We start from the raw sequence: 6,100 nt of genomic DNA on the forward strand, positions 1-6,100 counted from the left end.
AGAGCTTTAATAGGGTAATGGTAGTAATTTGTCAAATCAGTTGAATATTACCTTAAATCCCTATAGACACTCCTTGATTTAAGATAGCTTTATATATTAAGTCATCAAAAAGTTGAATTTTGGTAGCTAAAATTCATATAATGAATAAAATTGAAAAATGTAAAATGACAGCTAAATTTAGGCTGGAAATGGAACAAAACTTACTTTTGCTTATAGAAACTTCGATATACTATTTTAATAAGTACATGACAAGGAACACAAACCCTGTAATCTAGTGACTTTAGGAAGTTTTGAAAGGGAAGGCTTAGGACCATTTAGAAGAAAAAATAATAGCACTTTTCAGTGGCGATGAGTTTAAAAGGTGATCTGTCCAGTTTACTAGATAACAGGGCAGAAGAGCATTCCTAACCTGGCCTTTACTGCTTTGTCATAGTTTGCTGGTCTGGCTCTATATTTGTTGTTTGCCACAGTGTGTCTTTAAGACAGCTTTCTAATCTTTGCAACACTTGGATTTACTTCAAACATCTAAATAAAATTCTTAATTTGCTAACTTACTTGGGAGGCTCTCTGGCATAGCCCAGTCATGACTGAGCAGGCAAAGCACTAGGTAAACTAATGAGTGTGGGGCTAAAGGCCGGGAGCCTGCATCAGGCAGCCAAAACATGCAAGTGTTATGGGACTTGGTCTAGGTCCCTGTAACAAATTTGAAACAAAATACAGCAAATCTGTTACTTGCTTGAAAAGGATGTGATGGCACAGATAAAACTATAGAAAATATGCATTATACATTTAAAGTACTAGTTTTAGACTTCCTTCAACTAAGTATTTTACTGGGGCTTTGGTTAAGTAACAGATTAAATTTTCTTTCACTCTTTTCTCTCCCGCATTGGGCAAATAATTAGTGATAGTAACAACAGTAATAAGCAGCAGTAACAAACCAAAATATATATATACACATGCACACACACATAAAATTCTTATCTCAAACTAGAAAAAAAAATAGAAACACAATGTAAGAAACCTGAACAATCTACAGATTGTTTCTTTTTTGAACACTGAACCAGGGTTAGAGGGTGACAGGAAAGATTTAGGCTTAGAACTCTTGGGATGGGGAGCACTGGTGAAGCAACAGAGACTGAAAGACATTTTATAGGTCTCAAGGAAGATAAGCCTTTATTTGGCATCAGTGGAACCAGTGGAAGAAAACCAGCTTTCTTCTGAGTTGGATGATGGAGCATTTGATTCAGTTTAAGGTCAAAGAAGAACCTTACCAGAAATGGAGGCTTCATGATGGGCACAAAGAACAATGAAGTCAGGAAAAAAAAAAAAAGTGAGAGACAGAGGAGATGATAGACTTGACACTAAAAACTGTAAAACTTTAACAAATACTGAGACCTGGCAACTGGGGGTACACTTCCTGAGCCATAAACTGGGTTATGGGAACTGCCAGCCATAATCTGGGGGGAGAGGGTACGGACTTTGGAGCCAGCACTGGAAACAGTGATTTTCCAGAATAGATAATTTACCGGGACAGTTAGAGAGTTTTGAGGGTCCAAACATGGGCTAAATGGGTAATTATTCTAGACTATTATTTTTTAAGCAAATAACTAGGAAAGAAAAGGAATCAAGGAATGTTATTACTGGAGGGAACCTTAAGGGCAGGGACCTGAGGTTCAGAGTTGTAAAATAACTCTCCTGATAGTACACAGCCATTTAAGTGGGTCTCCCCATTGCCCTGTTCCTGGCGCTTCCCTACCCCTGCACTGTGTGCCTGTGAGTGTGGCAGAATCCACCACAGCCTAGAGATTATCTTTGCGGGGACTTTAGAGCTAGAGAAGCACTACAGGAGACAGGGAAGCAGACAGTTTGTTAGAGAAAACTTACAAAAAGGTTACAGCTTATGCTAAAGGAAATAAACGCCTGGGGACCCAGGGCACTCAGATGGTATCTACCAAGAGAATCATGTTGGGGACGAGGTACCTTCAGGAGAAACAAGTTGCTCAACAAAGTTATAAAACAGAACAGTATCGTCCCAGATTTCTTGCATCCCTCACTGTTACTTTCTCTTCTCTGAATGACACTAGAAAGAAGTGTAGCTAAGTCCCAAATCTGATCCCAGGAGAAAAAGAGCACCCAAACTTCTACTGAGAAGAGAGGGCTTTGAGGGCCAGTAGTGGAATTCTGATACACCATCAGAAAACAAAGAAAAGGTAAAGAAGCCCCAGTTGGGTTCAATAGCGGGGTCTCTACTAGCTGCCCAAAGACGTGGGGCAGATGTTTTGGGAAAGACTTGCTGAGGTCTTGGGGAAAAAGCAGCAGGCTGGCAGTGTAGAAAGACTGGGCTGGACAGTTAAGGGAACTGAAGAATGGGGTGCTAGGTAGGTGGTGTGGAGGAAAGGAGCCAACAAGAGCTTCTCTTAAAATCCTGCCTCAGTTACAAAGTTGTACTGGCCAGGGTTGTGGGGATTGGGGTGTGGAGACACCCGGCTTCTCCCCCTTGCCAATCTGATGAATCTAAGGGCACCTGGGAAGACCTGAAGGTGGGAGAGTTTGCTCCAGGTGGGGGCGGTGTCCAGTACCAAGGACCCACTAGTACGGTTTGCAGGGAGGGGTGAGGGGGAAGTGAGCTGTGCTGCGGTGTTGCCTGGAAAGCAGAGGGGGTGGTTGGGGACACTCTAAACTTCACCTCAGAAATAGCACAGCTTTTAAATGGGTGGCCGCGGAGTCATATCAGCTTCTCACTCAAGATATGGTGAAAGGACAAGAGTTGGCTAAAAGCCTCGGGAAGAAAGTTTACTTGGTTGCATCCCAGTTCTGCAGATTTCTTGCTTGTACTCAAAAGAGTCTGGTCAAATCGGAATGAAATTTTGGGGGCACGAAGCGAACAGTCTCAAATTGTTCCCTGCAACCCAGACGCCCCTCACCTGATTTGGGGAAGGGCGGCCCGTTCCTGGTGGGCGCCGGCCGGAACTAAGCTAGCTCTCTCCTTCGCCCCGGGAGCCTACCAGCACAGCACCCTCAGTTAGGACAACTTGACATGAAACTGACCAGCCTTGCCCTGCAGCCCCCAAACCCGGCCTGGGAGTCCGTGTCGACTCACCCGCGCCCAGGGCGCTGAGCCCACGTCGGACCGCAAGCTGGCAGCGCTGGTGCGGGGTTTCCGACCGCCGCTTCCTCGTCCCGGCTGTGCGCCCTCACTCCTGGGGTTCGCTTGGGCTGCTCCCCATCAATCACCGCCCTAGCACGGCAGAGCTGCTAGCCGCGCCTGTCGCCACTGCCTGGGGCCCTGGCTGACAAGCGCTGGAATCATCCGCGACGAGGCAGCTTTGATTTATAGCGAGGGGCGTTGCTGCTCGGTAGGTTCCAAGGGACGAGGCACTGTTTTGCATTCTCTCCTCCTCCGCCCCGCCTCTGGAGACCCTCTTAGCCCAATCTCCTCCCCCTCCAGATGCTGACGGAAGCGGGAGGATGCCACAATCACACCCCAGTGTCACCTATCAGATCTGTGCTCACATGGCTTGGAAACCTGCGTTGGGGAGGGTCGCGAAATGGGAGAGAGCTGGGGGTACAGGAGAAACAGTTCACGCCGTAGATAAATGTTTCCCAACCCCCCTCCCTTTTTTTTTTAAACTTGGAAAACTTTTTAAGGAGGAATTAGCGAACTTCTCTTTCCTGTAACTCAAACTTTGACAATGCTGTTGTGGATCATAGATACCATATATTAATATCAGGTTTACAGAGTGAAAGTGTGGGCATTTATGTCCTCCTATTGGACATGCTATGAGAGTGCATGTTTAAAAGTATAAAAATAGAAAAAGTTAAAGAACAAAATATGACCAAATATTTAAGGAAGAATTAATATAATTTCTTCACAAGCTATTCCAAAAAAACAAGAGGTTCACTTCCCAACTCATGCAGTGAGGCCAGTATTGCCCTGATACTAAAACCAGGTAAGACATCACAACAAAAGACAACTCAGATAAATATCTGTTATGAATGTAGATAAAAATCCTCGACAAAATATTAACAAATTGGATCCAGTAACATATAAAAATGATTATACACCGTATCAAGGGAGATTTATCCCAGGAATGTAAGATTAGTTTACCGAAAATCAATTGATGTAATACATTGTATCAATAGAATAAAGGACAAAAACCACAGGATCATCTTAAGTCAGAAAAAAGCTTTCACAAAACACAACACCTTTTCATGATAAAAATGCTCAACAAACTAGGACTAGAAAGGAACTTACTCAGTCTGTAAAGTCCATCTGTGAAAAACTAACATCATACTTAATGGTGAAATACTGAATGTTTTTGCATCTAAAATCAAGACTAAGACAAAAACGTTGGCTCTCCTCACTTCTATTCAACATTGTGCTATAAGTTCTAGCCAGCACAATTGGGCAAGAAAAAGAGATAAAAGTCATCTAGGTTAGAAAGGAAGTAAAAGTATGTTTATGTGCAAATGACATGATCTTGTATTTAGAAAATCCTAAGGAATCAATTAAAAAACTATTAGATCTAATAAGCAAATTCAGCAAGGACCAGTCCAAAAATGAAATGAGAAAAAAATTGCATTTACCATAGATGAAAAAAATAAAATACTTAGGAATAAATTTGACTAAAAAGTTGTAAAACTTGTATTCCGAAAACCATAAAACATTGAAAGAAATTAAATTAGACCTAAACAAATGGGGCGCCTGGGTGGCTCAGTCATTAAGCTTCTGGCTTCAGCTCAGGTCATGATCCCAGTGTCCTGGGATAGAGCCTTGCATCCAGCCCCACATCAGGCTCCCTGCTCAGTGGGGAGCCTGCTTCTCCCTCTTCCACTCCCCCTGCTTGTGTTCCCTCTCTTGCTGTGTCTCTCTCTTTGTCAAATAAATAAATAAAATCTTAAAAAAAATAAATGGAATGACATTCTATATTCATGGATTGGAAGACTTAATATTGTTAAAATGGCAATAATCTCCACATAACATACAGATTAAACACAATCTCAATTAAAATCCCAACAAGCTGTTTTTGAAGAAATTAACAAGATGATCCTGGACTTCATATGGAAGTGCAAGAGACCCAGAATATCCAGAATGATCTTGAAGAAGAGCAAAGTTGGAGGACTCACATTCCTGATTTCAAAATTTACAATGAAGTGGTAATAACTTAAACAGGGTTTTACTAGCATAAAGATTGAGATGCAGATCAGTGGAATAGAATTGAGTCCAGAAATTATAGCATATTATGGTCAAATGATTTTTGACAAAGGTACCAAGACAATTCAATGGGAAATGAACTGTCTTTTCCACTAATGTGGCAACGAAATGCCAGAGTCTGAGTGAAATATGGAAGCGTTCCTGTAATTATTATATGAGGTTCAGGAGAGCCTTATATTTTTAAATCGATTTAGTGCTATAAATCATTAACCATACTCCTGCCTGTACTAAATTCCATCTTGGTTTTAGAAATGGTGATCGTTTTGAGGACCAGAAGTTCCTTAGAGAGTCAGTTGTTTGGGGTGAAACTTCTTGAAAGGGTGGGCTTTGCTCTTAGGGATATTATATCACCAGAAACAAGCAGATGAGAAGGATAAGTTCCCAAGAAATTAATGGCATCAGTATTATTGTGATTAATCAGCTGAGTAATCGTTTAACCACAGTTTAAACCATAGTTGAAACACTTGACTTTTCTGGACATAATAACACATTGATCCTATGCATGAAAGTGAGCCTTAGAGTTATGACTAAAGACACGGATTTGAAGCCGAGTTTCAAATATATATACACACGCATATGCATAGAAAAAAAATGGATGTTTCACTAAAATGCATACAGTGGTTGTTTGAAGGTCGTACTTATGGGTACTTTTAGATGATATTTGCTTTTTATGCTTGTGTATGTTACCCAAATTTTATTATAACAATTATGACACATTTTGCTGCCGCTAAACTTGAAGGCCTAATGGTTGCAACCACATGAGTGTGCCTATACCTGTACTCTAGGGCATTCCTACGATTTAGAATATGCAATTCGTTCTCATATTTATGACAATTCAGTATTTGGCATTTATATGAGGAAAAAGTGTTATAAACAAACATAAGT

The 6,100-nt window shown here is 41.4% G+C and overlaps 1 protein-coding gene across 4 annotated transcripts in view; it reads right to left on the reverse strand.

Annotated features, from left to right (window-relative positions):
* AGTR1 (angiotensin II receptor type 1) overlaps nucleotides 1-3,375 on the reverse strand; it is a 45,230-nt gene extending 41,855 nt beyond the window's left edge. Inside the window, exons 1-2 of one of the 4 annotated variants that reach the window (XM_034661855.1) lie at nucleotides 3,101-3,352; nucleotides 2,925-3,001 (exon numbers count right to left, since the gene is read on the reverse strand). The gene's annotated coding sequence lies outside the window, so the exon portion shown is untranslated. Of the gene's footprint in view, nucleotides 1-2,924; nucleotides 3,002-3,100 lie in introns of all 4 variants that reach the window. The other 3 variants (XR_004625970.1, XR_002144202.2, XM_034661854.1) reach the window with 3 other exon arrangements.
* Between the last annotated feature and the right edge of the window lie 2,725 nt (nucleotides 3,376-6,100).

The sequence above is a fragment of the Ailuropoda melanoleuca genome, chromosome 6 (genome assembly GCF_002007445.2).
Source record: "Ailuropoda melanoleuca isolate Jingjing chromosome 6, ASM200744v2, whole genome shotgun sequence".
Taxonomy (NCBI): Eukaryota; Metazoa; Chordata; class Mammalia; order Carnivora; family Ursidae; genus Ailuropoda; species Ailuropoda melanoleuca.